Source organism: Ambystoma mexicanum, chromosome 3p, assembly GCF_040938575.1.
Source record: "Ambystoma mexicanum isolate Mex_15411 chromosome 3p, UKY_AmexF1_1, whole genome shotgun sequence".
Taxonomy (NCBI): domain Eukaryota; kingdom Metazoa; phylum Chordata; class Amphibia; order Caudata; family Ambystomatidae; genus Ambystoma; species Ambystoma mexicanum.
Window position 1 is genome coordinate 981,605,025 of NC_090925.1, and position 16,516 is coordinate 981,621,540.

A 16,516-nucleotide genomic window follows, 5' to 3' on the forward strand; every position below is an offset into this window, starting at 1 on the left:
TTGGAGCAAATAGAGCGCCCTATCATCATCCCTGTTGCATATGTAATCTGCCATAGTGAATAAGTGGATTTCAGCATCACAACATATGAAATATTGAAGCAATAGCTATATGATGTGGGATCGTATATAGACTGTGGGCTAGTGGCTGCGGAAAGGCCACTCCCACAGAGCTAAAGTTTTTTTTAATTTCCATTATTTATTATATACATATATTTTTTCTTCCCTACACCCCGAATCCACCTGTTTCATCTTGTCTCGATGACATGACACAAACATGGTATGTTTTTTAAACAATTTCTTATGTTCATCTAACCTTTGATTGCATTTAATACTTTTAATTGTGAATATCTTTCCTCCATTTTTCATTTTTCAAATGTAATCAATGTAACAAATACTAAATTTCTCTTTTTCTTTGCATATTTGCATTTACTGTATACCTATATGAATGACTAACTATAATGTAACACAGCCTTGAGAGCGACCAGGGGTCGAAACACGTGTCAGCTGTTCATCATAATAAAATAATTCCTGGAACATCTGGAACCTTTCTCTTTGAATGATTTTGGCAATATTATGCCATTCTTTTGGACTTTGTTACTTATTAGGGCTTGAGCGTGGGACTTGGTAGACCTCCCATTTTCTATAAATCATTTATCAAGTACAGAACTCTGTGGGAAGCTCTGTGGGAGTGGCCTTTCCGCAGCCACTCATCCTTTCTCTCAAGAAAAAGATTTTTCATCTATTTGAATAAATTATATTGCTTAGTTATCATAAGAGTTGTCACTACCGCACAATCTATATACGATCCCACATCATATAGAAATTGAGAAGGCTTGTTTGACCCAGTTTCAATGGTTGAGGCAGCCAAGAACCTGGTTATTTATTCAAGAAGATACAACGAACGTGTGAAGGAAGGCGAGTTCCTGTTGAGATGCAATGGAAAAACACTATGAATGGCAAGTTGTATTAATTTAATAGTATTAAATATGAAGAAAGAGCTAAAACACGGTCTCCTGTCACATGAGGTAGATGGAATTAGACATTGGGCAAGCTACATTGAGACTGAAGATAAGAACGTGCTCACAGTCCCTTCTATTCTCAAGCACAGTGATACTTTGCAATGCCAAGTTCAAAGACAATTTGAATGGCAGACAGCAGGAGTGATGATGATGGATGATGGGATAACTGGTTGCGGATGCATGGTCAAGGCGACCCATCGGCACGTGCGGGTTCCATATTGCGTGCTGCTAGCGGGTGGAATATTCCAGAAGGGTACAAAAGTGACAACCAATTATAGAGGGCCCTGTAGCAAAGAGCCCTATAGTTTGAGAGCCAATGAAACGTTGTATATTTTATGACAATTAAAATGACTTGCATTAGGGGTGGGCATAGTTGTCCACAAGACTAAAGAGACCCAATCATAATCCTATAGAAAGTATACCTAGATGTTCAACATATACCAACCACAATCCCAGATGGGTTTTATTAGTTTGCCATGTAGTATGTCAACAATGGTGCTGGGTTTTTGCTATAAAATTGTATTTTTTCATGTAAAACTTTGAGAGTGATGCTGTGAGATGTCCATTGATGTCCGTTGCACTCCCTGTTTTAGACAATTGAAAATAAAACAGCTGTGTTTTGCCAACTTCCTGAGTCGGTCTTATTATTGGTGTGAGAGTAAATTCTGCATCCCATCCATCCAATAAAGCGTTACCTCACATAAAAGGGCCTACAGGTTCAGAGGTTCCCTCAGTCTAGTGAAAGAGGAATGGCGGGACAATTCCTCACCCCCTACACAAGATGTGGTGGACTATGTGTCAAGGATTTCCATCCTTCTCACCTGAGTCCGTTCTTTACCGGCATCCTTGGTTGATGCCTTCTTACGGATGGAGCGGGTTTTGAAGAAGGCGGCCCGTGTCTCTGCGGAATCCAGAATGCGTTCAGTTTTCCAGGAGGCTGAATCCAGGAGGCAATGCAAGTTCGCTAGAACTCGAATCCAGGAGGTAAGAAGAAGGGGGAGGTCAAGGAAGGGAAAGCGGGTGTGGAAAAAGAGAAGAACCGCGAGCTATGGAGCACATGTCTGGTCGCTACTTCGCAATAGCATTGAGACGCGCAGAGCCGCGGCAGGCGTGGTCTAGAAATAAAGAAAGGCTACGTCCAACGCATGGAGCAAGAAGAAAATACGCTGTACGGCCATATTGGAAGTATTAATGTGTACAAGCCCGTTGTGACAGGGACCATGAAGCCTGAAAGGGGTGCACCCTGCGATTCATGACACTATGGCCCTCATTACAAGTCAGGCGTTAAGGGTTTAACGGCGCCGTCGGCGCCGTTAACCTTTAATGCCTGATTCACACTTTAACGCCTGCTTTTTGCAGGTGTTAAAGTCCAAGGCGCTAAGCGACCTTGGTGCTAATTACAGCACCGTAATTTACGGTGCCGTAAATAGCGCCTTCCCCATCCCCATTATGCCCTATGGGGCAAAAATGGGAATGGGGAATTACCGCCCCACTCACCTTGGAATGGGGCAGTAATTCCGTCATCCACCATGGCGGAATCCGGCATGGACCATGGTGCTAATAGCACCATGGTCCACCGCCTGACTTGTAATGAGGGCCTATGTACTTGGACTTCGGTCTAGAATGGCAAAGTACATGGAACAGTCAACAAAAAAAAACCTAAAGGCCAGTCAGGAGCTGATGAAGCACTGGCACAACCAGATGGCCACAATGACAGTCTATTCTACAGGCCAGTGGGTGTGGATTGTGGAGCCTGTTAAACCCAGCCCCCTTCAGGACAAGTGGACTGGGCCTTGCAGTGTGCTGGAAAAAGACAGTGAGGTAAATTATCTCATTGACGTTATTTTTTTTTAAAATTAATATAGTGTGTTTTAGTTACAAAAAAGGAACTTTTCACACTTAGAAATTCAAATTCAAATTCAATTACATCATTTAAAAAGTGTATCAGCACGTCTTATGAACCAAAAGTATAAAATAGCTCAAACTTATACAACAGTGATATTTAACATAACCACATAAAATACAAACATTAAAAATTTACCTAATTCTTAGATTGAAATATTTACACCAGAGATCCAACAAACCTCTGTCATTAGTAGATGATAATAGACTTTTTCTAAACCACTTACTGACAAAGAAAATACTTTGACCGCACTAGATGTTCATTTTGTGGCAATATCAGAGTCATTCATTTTTTCGAAGAAGTTCATCTTCAATTTTAACTAATAATCTAACGAGGGCACACATAAAGGCAATGTGAGGGTTACTCATACATTTTCCCCACAGCATTTCCCGATAAGAAACAGAATTTCCAACATTTTTGTCTCCCAAATACCTAATTCTGTCGTCTTCAAAAAATCACTGCAATAAATGACCAAGTGTTTTATGGTTTCTTTTTGTGGATCTAATTCACAAAATCGGCATATATCAGTTTCAAAATGCAACCATTGACCTATGCGTTCTTTAGAGTGTAATTGGTTTAGACGAAAACGCATATACATATCCTGTACTTTACAGTCTGGAAAACACTCTATATACATTAGTCTCGGGAATTTTTTATGTGAATGGGAGGCAAATTCTTTGTACAACCGATATGTTCCAACCATCTCCTGTGAGTCAACCCAGTCCATTTGGTACAGCATTTTTTTACAATATCCCACTCTCACCACTAGATCTTCTTTTGTGATGTTAATCCGCAGTAAAGCTGATTCCATCTTTAGTTTAAACATTACCATGGATAGTGGATTTTCTAATAAGAACATTTTCGCAAACTCAACGTACATTGAATTTCTAGGCCGATTTTGAATTTTACCATATGCAGTTATTTGACGCCACAGAAAACGAGAGGCTAGACTTGATAAACCCAATTCAACACGTATACATGCATTTGGAATTGAGTTTGCCAAGCCCAATACCTGCTTCCACATACGGCCCTGGACAGAGTTCAATAAGTCATCAACATTGTGCAAACACAGATCCAAGTTATACAAAATTATAGGTACAATCTTCAACTGGTAGAACTGAAGAGCGGGATTTAATGAAAATTTACAATACTTCCTATATATTATTTTTAGAAGTGAGACCAAAGGCCTAACTTTCTTTGTTATCACTTGAAACCAATGTTTTGGGGAAAAATCATTAGAGATGTCAAAACCTAAATATTTTATCATAGTAACTCTCTCCAATTTCAGATTGTTAAGCGTCCAGACATATCGTGTAATCTTTTTTGAACCTGAAAAAATGAGTATCTTGGACATATCTACATTTGCACATAGATTGTGTTCACTAGCAAATGCAGAGAACCCTCCAAGTTTATTTTGAAGCATTGACATTAAAGGAAATAAACAGATGTGCAAGGTCTTTCACTTCAACTGACTAAAACCCCATTATAGCCAGGATGACTTGGTCATGGCATGAATGACTGAGAAGGTGACCGATCCACTCTCAGACCTCCTGCACACTGTATCCACAGATAGGTCAGTTGAAGTTGTCAACCTTGCAAGGGACCTTTTAAAACAGCAACTGACCGACTGTCGCCATTTACTGGGACAGTTTGCTGGTCTGTTTTCATTGAATCCAGGTCGCTCAGATTGATGCACCCATGATGTGGACACTGGAGACAGTAAGCCGGTGAAGAGTAGGATTCACTGGATACCTGATAAAGTCAGGGACACCATCAAGTAGGAGGTTTGCCAGATGCTGTCCCTAGGAGTGATAGAGCCACCACACAGCCCCTGGGATAGCCCAGTGGTACTGGTCCCTAAACAGACCAGTGGTGGAAAGACTGAAGTTCACTTTTGTGTGGACTACAGGGGGATCAATTCTGTCATGAAGACAGATGCTCACCCTATTCCTCGGCCAGATGAGCTTATCGACAAGCTGGGCACTGCCAAGTACATGGATACTATTGCCATCACAGCAGGGCACTGGTAGGTCAGCTTGACAGATGGAGTGAGAGAGAGGTCAGCATTCTCAACTCCAGAAGGACGTTATCAGTTCACTGTAATGCCCTTTGGATTGAAGAATTCCCATGCCACTTTTCAGCTGATGGTTAACCATGTTTTGTCTGGTCTGGAAAACTTAAGTGTCGCCTATTTATACGACATTCCTGTTTTCAGCCACACCTAGGAGGATCACTTATCTCAACTGAAACAAGTGTTTCAGGCACTGCAGACTGCAGGTCTGACTCTCAAGGCCACAAAGTGCTAGATAGCGCAGCACTGTGAGTTATCTGAGTCACCTGGTCGTGGAGGTAAGAAACAAACTCTTGAAGAAAAGGTAAAGGCTGTGAAGGATTGAGAGATCCCCACCACAAAGACAAAGGTGAGAGCCTTTCTAGGTCTTACTGGGTACTACTTGTCATTCATCAAGGGGTATGAGACCATTGCCATGCCCTTGAATGATGTAACTTCCATGAAAATGCCAAAGAAGGTGACTTGGACCCCTGCATGTTAAAACTCCTTTCAGGATTTTGGGATTAGAGTAGTGTTAGCTCAGCAGCACTCTCAAGGGGTAGAGCAACCTATCGCCTACATTAACAAGCGATTGACAAAATGGAAAATAAACTGTCTTTGCAAAATAATCTTATGTGTGGGGGTTCAAGAAGCTGAAACCCTACATCTTTGGAGTGCACTCTATTATACAGACAGAACACTGGCTTCTTGATGGTTAATGGCAATGCAAAGGGAGAACCCTAAGCTTTTATTTTGGGCCATATATCTACAGGGATTAGATATGACATCCAGCACAAGCCAGGTTCCCAGCATGGAAATGCAGATGGTCACAGCCGGTACTTTCACCTTGATGACAAACCACACCCTCAGTAGGGTGGTGGTTCACAGGTTGGGGCTGGGGAATTCGACCATATACACAGTGGGTAGGCGCTCACCTGGACTTGATGGAAATGAAATTGAACGATGGTAGATCAACCTCTGAAAAATGTGTGGGGCTAATCCATACACATTTTCCTATGCTCGACACACAACATACACATAGACCTGTGTACTGTGGGTGGACACAGCCTACAGATGCAATCCTCCCTATTTAGTTGGGATCTGACAGGTGGTGTACATGAGGCATCTCAGGAGGGTGAGTGCCAAAACCTTCCTCCTGCCATGGCCACTCTAATTAACTATCAAAGGCTCCATGGATCTGCCCTGTCTGTTTAACCTCTGCAGATGGTGGCAGCAATTAACATAACATAATTAACATCCTAATAGAGTATACTCCAAACAGGCCCACATGGGGCCTGGCTGCTTGATGTTAACAAAGGCAATAGGAAACCGTAACAAACTTTGATATGCACTGTGTCAACCTGAAGCCAGCTCCCACCAGGCAGTGACCTGTCATGTCTGAGACTATGTAATTACTGTAATCATCCCTGCAGGGGGATCCCATTCAGAAGGAATAAGTATGTGGTTTGGCGGTGACCAAAAGTCTGGTCTCGCCACAGCTTCACTGGGACCTGCTGCTTTAATCAGGAACCTCAGATAGTCGATTAACTAGGGAGACTCTTTGTTCGACAACAAATAGGAAGATGGGTGTGACTTAGTATTACAGTTTTTCACCCCTTTACCTTTTATGTTTCATGCATGCATATAGGAGATTGTTGTTTGACTTAGCCTACACCAATCACTGTGGCCAATTTGGTTCCTCTGTTGTCCAGATCATCTGAAGACTTTGCAAGGAGTAACTCAAACAACTTCTTTGGACCTTGACTCAAGGTACAGCCTGCCTTACAGCTTCTGCCAGTGATAGATGGCAAGAATTTCCAAAGAGGGAAGCAGGATCCCTCCCTTAAACATCACCCAGGGAACAGAGGGAGATACTAGATCCAGAGAACCCTTAAGCAGCTCCAGAACCAGTACCGAGCCAGCACACAGAGTGCCCTGCTAGGCTCTACAGATGGGAAGTGAAAGAGAGAGTCTGAACCAAACCAAGGACAAGGCCATTGCCTGCAACAATCTCCTCAATTTTGGGCTGCTCGCCTTAAAGGATGACACAAGTCCACTGAAGAATCTAGGAGGAGTGCATCGACAGGCATCAACCACATCCACCTAAAAGGACATTTTGGAGCCAGTTGAGCCCCTGGAGCTGCAACCGACTGCACCGCTGACGCCTCAACCAGTGCTTCAGACCCGTCACCCAACATTGAGACAATGATTCTTGACACCGAGCAGCCATGTAGGCCAACCTGCAGCCATCTGTCCAGTCTCGCTTGCCGAACTGCCTGCCGCCTGATACCCACAGCTGTCTCCTGTCTTTAACTCTGTTGCACGAGCTGCAAAGTGCCCTGAAACCAACTTGAACCTGTCGAGCACCAAGAACCTCTACATGCACAAGGTACATTGTGGTTCTTTCTCCCTGGTCCTTCTCCGAAGGCCCCTGGTGACATTGTATGACCCATTGCTCCCTTTGTGCTGAAACCTAGCATCCTTGAAGTACTGCAATTAATTACTTTACTGACTACCCTCCTGTCAGTATCCAGAGTGCAGCCCCTTTCCTTCTTGAACATTTCTGTTCTCTGCATTCTCTTAGAGGGTGGTTTGTATTTTGTAGTGTGCTACAACTGTGGTGATAATAATAAAGTCGATATTTGCAGGGACGTCATTTCACCAAAATGCCAGGGGTAGTGGAAGTGACATCACATGACCCTTGACCCCCTGGTGACATCACAGGAAGTGATGCCATTTGACCCCACCCCAAAGTAATATCGCGGGATGTGATGGAACGCAACCTTTCACCCGTTGACAAAACAGGGAGTGCTATCACATGGCATTGTACACTACCAAAAATATGGTTACGAGATCACTATAATATGATGTACATTTCATACAAGAATGGATCGCCATATGTATCGTTAAGATCAGTGTGTATAGGCCCATCTTACCAAATTACTGTGAATGCTAGCAGACGTCCATGACCAAATGATAATGATGCGTTATTATATAGCACTTACGCTTAAGTGCTTTATATAGAAAAAATATACACCCAATATCACCCAACCTGTGTTGATACTCATTTATTGACCTCTGAAGGATGAAAGGCTGAGTTGAGGTGTTTCAGAACAGACTAAATCAGTGACTCACCCCCTGAAGTGTGCCTGAAATAAACCTTTAATGAGTCTAGCAATTATTGTATAGAATTCCAGAAAGACATGTTATTTGTTACCCCTAATCTTTCTTATTTAGGGTCAGTGCTGAAAGTGTTTAGACTTGTGTCACTCCTTTTCTTCTTTTTTTTAAGGGGCTTTAACAAGAAAGCCAGCCACTCCAGAACTAAAGAGCCACATGGTGCTGGCCACAGTGAGATTGCATTACAAAAAAAAAAAAACAAAAAAAAAAAACTTTTTTTCCTATTTTTTTCTAGAGGTCGCAAAGGTGACCACAGTGGTCGCAAGGGAGACCCCAGAGGTCGCAGTTGCGACCTCTGATGACCCCTAAATGACGTCCCTGGATATTTGTATACAACCTTGACTGGACAGCCCCTTTTATCATTGGGTAATAATTGTATTTTTGCTGTGTTGCAACTAACCAACAATCAACCATCTTGCAGAGATAAGCCTGCCGTTCCATCCACATTACCAAAATTGATCAAGAAGGTTTATTATGTGCCTCCGTTTACAATCTGTTCAGATCCCCTCTGGTGTACCCCGGATGTTGATTCATCACAGGGTTCTACATTGTTTTATCAAAATGAATTACTTTGCGTAATTCACTTCAACAAAATAATTTAGTGGGTTTCTTTTCATTTCCTTTTTTTGAAGGAGGGCTTCCCCAATACCCTCCCACCCTGCCCCACCCTTCCAGCCACCCCAATACCTCATAACCCTCAATTAATGTATATATTTTCACTTTCCCACAAAGTTATTTTGTCGAAATGAATTACCAGCCGGTAATTCACTTCTATAAAACAACAGTATACGTAAAACGGAGACCCTAAAGACACATCCAGGCTTGGTTAGCTTCCTGTAGGAATGATCCCTGCTGACGATACAGCTGCTGCCCAAGCAGTTATTGTGCTGTGCCAGAAAACCTTAAAGGATTCCTGGGTTTTTGTGGAGATGTGTTGCTGGGCTCCTCTGTGAATAATATGTTTATGAACTACACCTTTTCAACATCATTTGCCTAGTTGGGTTAAGAGTCAGTTGAAGCATGCATCCGGCATTCTGTCTCATTCACCGGAATGCAGACAGGTGTGTGCCTGAAATCCACATGGCCTCCCATAGCTGTCTGGGCTCACAGGGGTGACACTGGTATGCTACAAATCAGATGCGGCTTTAAAAATTATGTTAACTCCCCACCACCATACCAAAAGAGATATGGCTTATATTTTCATATTATACTGCCACCGGATGGGTAGTTTATCATCATTATTTGAATATGGGACAGGCATGTAGACTTAAATGAAACCCCTGTACTGCAGTGACTTGGCAGTCTCCAGCAGCTGGTAAACAGGGCACCTGTGACTATGAATCCACTCTGGGAGAGCAGAGGCTGCAGCTCAGGATACTGGGGCAGCAGGGTACAGGTATACACTATACTATTGGCCTGGAGTTTAATAATAGAGGGGTCCAGTTATCAGACCACACTTTCTGATATGGACTACCTGCTTCATCTTGTTATTAATACAAATATATAAAGCTAGGGCTTTTACACCATTACAAGATGACAATCCTTCACATTTCTTGTCTAAGGAGAGCCCCACACTCTATATATGGCAACATATTAATTCAAATAAATCACTGTGCTTAGACCCGCTACCTTTGTAAAACTTAATTCAAATAAGGTTGCTCCATGTTCTAAGTGCCCATTTCTGATGTTAGTGTAACAAAACTAAAAGAAAATGACTGACTTCAGCAATAGGAAGGGACAATATTCCTTGGGCAGATTACCCAATAGCGGTAGTAGCAACCAATGAGGGGATCCTAAAAGTATATATGTCCAGTAAGCAACCTCCAGGTGAAAGCTTAAGAATGGGAAGTGGGAGACACACATTGGTATACAGAAGCAAATCGATTGTGCAGTATAAAAGGCAGTGGCCAACAGTGTTGTAAATCCGGACCTGCAATGTCGCCATCCTCAGCCCAATTCATGTTTGTTTGTGTTCTACTCACAGTGTGATCAGTCCCACACACACAGCTTCCAGAAGCGTGTGAACCTGCGTGCAACACTCTTGCCAATATCTTTCTCGGGGTTCTGCATGACCTGTGCTTAACTCACCACAAGATTTGAACACATGTCCATCTGGTCTTTGGACCACATACATCTCTGCAACATTTGGCCTCACCTGGGTTCTGGTCCATCCTTCTGCCTGCCTGCATTCATTGTGTCTCGTGCCTTCATGTATGTTGAATACATGTTAATCATCTGCCGTTCCCAGACCACCATGGGCACTGAAGAAATACTACAAAGCTGTATTGTAAAATGCCAAAAGTCTCGAGGAGAAAAATTAGAAAGCAGACCAAAATTAGTGTGGTCCACATTTCTCTTTCTCCCTGTAGGTCTCGGACAAATGTGATGATGTAATATTGCTATTCTAAATTGCTGTGGTAGTCTTGCGACCAATAGGACTGGCTTTCATATAAGAATGCTGGATATTGTGTCTACAGACTGAGGAATTATTTAGATACCTGCTGAGACCCGAAACATAGTTTGTTGTATTGTCAAGGCATGTCCAACTTTCTTCTGCATCTCTTTTAACATCTCATTATGGGGTCGTAAGGTACAAGTTTTGTTTTTTGTATTTATATTTGACACAATCGCACTAACTAAAAAGTTATTTTTTCACTGACATTATCTTTCACTGTTGCGCTACCGTTACTTTGTTACGCCATCTGACAAAATGAATTCGACCTGGAATGGTAGCTCACTTACTTGACACTTAGCCAACCCTTCTCGATTTTAAAAGTGTTTCTGGTATTCTGGTATGTGGGTACATTTTAGTTTGTAACCCTATCTGCTGACTATTTAAAGAAAATGTTTTGTGTTGTTCATTATCAGCACCAATCCCTGCAATACATCCCCCAGCAAACCATCGATTGTCTCCTTTACTCACGCACCTTAGAGCTACTGGCCTGCGTCAATTTTCTTACCCTGATTTTGTAGAGTTACTTTGTTACGTTAACTTACAAAATTAATTCAATCTGTAGTTCAAGTATTTGGCACCAGCAGATTTAGCCATGCAGTCTTCATTTTAGAAGTCTATCCGTTCTCCGTGTCCATTGGTCGATTTTACTTGACAACCCTTTGTGCTGATTATTTCTTTTAAATATTGTTTTTAATCTACATTTTGCCACTCAAATATCTGTACTACATCTCCCAGCACGCTCCCTCTATTATCGCCTTGACTGATGCACCCCTCATTGGCCAATGAGCTTAGGTGGCCCGCATCAGCGTAAAGCAGTCCATGCACTCTTATTATCTTACCCTGTTGTGATAATATTACATTGTTACGCTGTGTGACTAAATTAATTAATCGATAACTGCAGCTAATAAGGCGTCAGCCATGTCATTTTAAAAGTGCATCGAGTCTTCTGGCCGGAGGCATATTTCAGTTTTTATGATTCATCCGTTTGTCACAGGCCCACCTAAACGGTAAATGTGAGGAAAGATTTGTTACAAAATGAAAAAAAATATTAACAATACAAGAATACATATTTTGGGCCTGCTACCATTTATTTTTCCATCGAGAAAAGTGCAATTTGTGAACAGCAGTAGCATGCAAACCATTTGTTGGATTTAGACCACCAAATAAGAACCAACTTAGGCACAAAGCATTGACTTAATTTCCTTGGTTTGGGGTAAATCTGTCCAGTAGCTTTGTAAATATTTGACAGACAAGGGGGTGCCCTTGTAGCAGAGAGCCTTTTCCCAAATGAAAAGTCACCATTTTGTTTGCTTGATACGAGCAATTACTGTGATAATACCTGGAGAAGCCGCAAGTGAAAAGTGTTAAAAAAGCTATTTGGAGCAGGGGAAAAGATGCAATAGCATCAGGCTACAGGTTGAGACAGGGAAAGACGACACTATGTGAATTTGTGAAGATTGGGATGGGGAGCCACTTACGGGTAGAAAATGTTTGCAATATTGGGGAAATACTGGGGGAATTCCGTGAGATTACGCTGGCAATGACACAAGGCGTAATTTGAAAAGGAACTGCCTTACACAAACATAAGAGACATGGGGGTGATGGGGAGGGTCAAGGAGGGAAAAGGCAATTGAGGGGAGTGAGGGGGACCAAGACAAAATGAGGGGGGAACATGGCGAGTACCTGTGAAGATGGTTACAAGTTTTTTCATTTTTGGGTGTTTTTCAGCTTTTGAGGGGAATGCTGTGGGCACTGCGCGATGTTACCATGGCAATGGTTCAAGACACGATCGGAAAATAAACTGCATCACACAAACTGAAGAGTGATAGGGAGTAATGGGAGTGTGTCAGAGAGGAACAAAGCAATTGACTGAGTGGGGGGTCAGTGGAGGAAGATGGGGGGCCCATGATGAGTGCCTCTGAGGATGGGGAAGACTTTTTATTTTTCAACAATTTTTTCAATTATCACGGCATTCAGCACAAGCTATTCTACCGTAGGAAATGGAAATGACTATGGAAAATTATCGCAGGAATAGGGCGTGGAATACAGCATTTGAAACATGCAGAGATCACATCCACTACACGGGGGCAAAGGGTCTTTAGTAAAGAATTACTGGTGTAACATGGCAGAAGGCCATGGCTAATGGGTCTGGAAGAAACACAAAACACATTGGTTCATCATGTACATTGGCCATGCCTGAAGGCCATGGCTAGTGGGCCCTGAAGAAACTATAGTATAACAAAAAACATTGAAATTCAGTGGAAAATCTTTGGTTAAGAAAGAATTAAGGTGATCAGATTTAATACAACAAAACCCTGGAAATTCAGCAGATGTGGGAAGTGATGTACATCTGAACTCTGTGTCCCCCTGTTGCAAAGCCGAAGAGCACATACATATTATAACAGGGGGATTCGCAATGGCATATAAAAGTACATCATGGAGGACATTTATGGAGGTATGCCGAGTTAAGATGGTAATCACTTCCCACAAGCCATAAATCTGATATTTTATGTTCAAAGTTTTAGCCATTTATCAGCGATTCCTACAAACTCAAAAAAGTATTTTTCAGAAGTTGTGGGTTACAGCTGATAACACCATGCCCGTTTCTTGGTCTGACCATTTAATTACATTTTTTACTATTGAATATCCTCATATTTCTTTTAAAACAACAGTGCCGAAGACCAATTATTTTTTGAAAGAAAACATAAACTGATTTCATCTGAACTAGTGAACAAGTCTGATCAACTGAAAATAAATTGTTCACTTCTTAGTCATGAATTTTCTTAGGAGTACTTTTCTTCATCCGTGATATATGTATTGATATTTCTCCACTGCAATCCACAAACTATATAACCAATCGAATCTGCCCAATGGTTTACTGTGGATCTAACAGATACCAAATATTTGCAGCTTAAACAGAACAATGCTGCAAAACATTACCCTCTTATGATCGGATCAATCAGCTTAAAACTATACAAAAACTATACAAAACTACTATCTATGAAGCTAAAAAAAACATTATAGAAATTAACAGTGTAAGAAAGCTAATAACGCTCCTTGGAAGCAAACTCAGTTGTGTTTTGTAGATTATTACCTTGATTAAATGAGTGTTTCATTATTACCAAGATTACAGATATAACATCTTCTAGGTAAACAAAGACAGTTATAAGATTGTCCAGCAATACCATACACAATCCCCTAAACCACACACAACCGCCTAAACCATCTGAACTCTGTCCTACTAGCTTGCTTGAGTTCTGTTCAGTTTACCTAAATTAAATTAAACCTACTGTCCCTGTAGAGGAAACTTTTCCACTGCTAAAGTCCTCCCAGATTGTATTGCAGAGGCACTTACCCAATTTGTCAAAACATCATTGGATGAAGGTTTTATTCCAATTCAACTAAAGGAGGAAATTAAATCTCCTCTTTTTAAAAGCATCCTTAGAACGCCTATTTTTTAATAAATATCAACCAGTAACAGGACTCGCTTGGCTTTCAAAGATTTTGGAACAGCTGGTTTTGCCTCACCTTCAATTCTTTGTGGAACTAAATTAAATATTTGACTACTGACAATTGGATGTATGGCCCAGACGCTATATGAAAACAGCCCTAATAGGGTCTAGGATGTTATCTCAGAACAAGCGGACAAAGGGGATCAGGCTTTTTGGTTCTAATTCATCAACGTTAGAAATATGTTAATTTCTCTACTCATGCCTCTGAATGGTTTCAGTCCTTCTTAAAAGGTAGGACACAACAAGTTAAACTTTGACCACATGTCTCTCCTAATCAACATCGGAAGTGTGGGGGACCACAGAGATCTGCATTGTCATCTTTACTTTTTAATATATATGCCAGACCATTATATATCTTTACCAAATATGAACTTGGTTAGCATGCATATTTAGATGACAAGCAAGTCTTTAATAGAGTTAATAAGATCCACTACTTGGTCAATTGTCTTGATGAAGTGAAATCCTGGATGTTAGACAATGCTTCACTACCTAACTCAAATAAAATAGAGGTCATACATTTTGGGCTGAAATAAAATTTAGAAGTTCAAAACATCTTTGCCCTCCACCTATTTTATTTGTTATTCCCATGAGCCTTGTTTCTTGAATCTGGAGTCTTGAATTGACTGATTGGTGCACGCTTTGCTTACTTTGAAGAGCCTCTCTTTATATTGAGATAATCTCCCTTCCATCAGTAGTTGGCTCATTGGTCAATTCAAAAACTGTATTATATACGGAGTGCAACTTTGGCCTGCATGGGTGTGTAGGCCTGTTCCAGAGATTGTACCCAACCATTGCTGTCCTGCCCCCATCCGATATCAGTAATATCTGGTTACCAGGCCCCACAGAGTATGTAGAGTTGACATTGAGATCATTCTTGGCAGTGCCTTGTTTCACTGTCGTATTTGGCACCACCTGGAAGCCACATCTTCTTCAGTATAAGGACCCACATCTAGATCACTTATTGATGATCCTCATAGCAAACAGCCCCAGTGACTGTGATGGCATTAGCCTGCAGAAGCTGCTGATCTGTCCCCATGTGCCCCTTGTGTGTTGCACTTGGGTCTTGTGGCTGACTTGAATTACTGCTGTTTAATCAAGATATTTCTAAGCTGCTTGAAACACCCAACAGACACTGTGACTTGTGTTGACACACAAAGATAGTCATGTTGTACATACATCAGTTAATTGTCCACTTTTGTGGGAACAGTGGTATGGCGATGGGTACTGGAAAGTTAATGTTTCATTCCTTGTGTTCACCCACATTTGACTACTAACCCACATTTGACTACTAGGGATGGCTATTCATGAGCAGCATATTTGGTAAATTCAGGATGTTGTGCCTGCAGTTCCATTTCATGCCCTGGCTGCCACTAGATTTGGTGATAGCTCTGTGTTATCAGTGAAGATAACACACTATGTATCCTACCATCCCTATCTACTTGGCCAGAAAGGCTGTGCGTCATTGGGCAACATTCAAGTTAGCAATAGTATTCAGAGCTATTGTGACAATATGATTATGCCTCAATTGCATTATTGGGTAGAATCTTCCTTGAGCAATGGGTGATCTCTTACAGTTTCTTTTACTTCTGCACCACTAACATGTTAGACACACTAGGCATTGGCCACAAGGCCCTGTCCATGATGACCAGGCGTGTTACTTTCTCAAGCTTCGTCTTTGGCCGGTTTGAGCACATGGAAAGGTAGCCTTGGGCTATTACCACTGAACCATGCAGTGCCATCAACATTTTGCAGTGGCCAGCCTGCCTTGTTTATTCAACCCAACAAACATTGTTTTAAACCTTATGTGTAATGAAACACGTCATCATTCAAAAGTGTACCAACACCCAAGTTACACTGGAACTGTAGATTTGTTTCTAATATGTCCCACAGTAGCATGCAAGCCGCCACTTAGTGGGAGTCGAACTATACACCCACAGACTGAGGTAGTTTGCAAGGTCTTGTTTGGCAGCAGCCTGAGGGCATTCACACTTACCAAATCCATTGGTGCTATTGTCACTTTCTCATGGACAGTGACTCAACAGAGTATTTATCCATATTTATTTATTGGTGATGTATTACTTTACTTTACTAATTTATACCGCTCAAACCAAAACAGGCCCAGAGGCATACGGGCGCAGAAGATGACACCTAAAATGAAAGGGAGTAAGCAGACAAACAACCCTAAGCATATAAGGCTGGCCCAAAGTACCTACCAATGGAAGCCATGGACAAACGTTAGGAAGATACTTAAAAAGATAAGTCTTGCAATTCTTCTTAAACCTATCCAGGGATTTTCCCCCTCTGAGCTCAGAGAGGATTGAGCTCCAGAGTTCCCCTGTGAGCTCAGGCAGATTTGAGCGCCAGAGTCTGGGAGCAAATGTATAAAAAGCGCTTTTA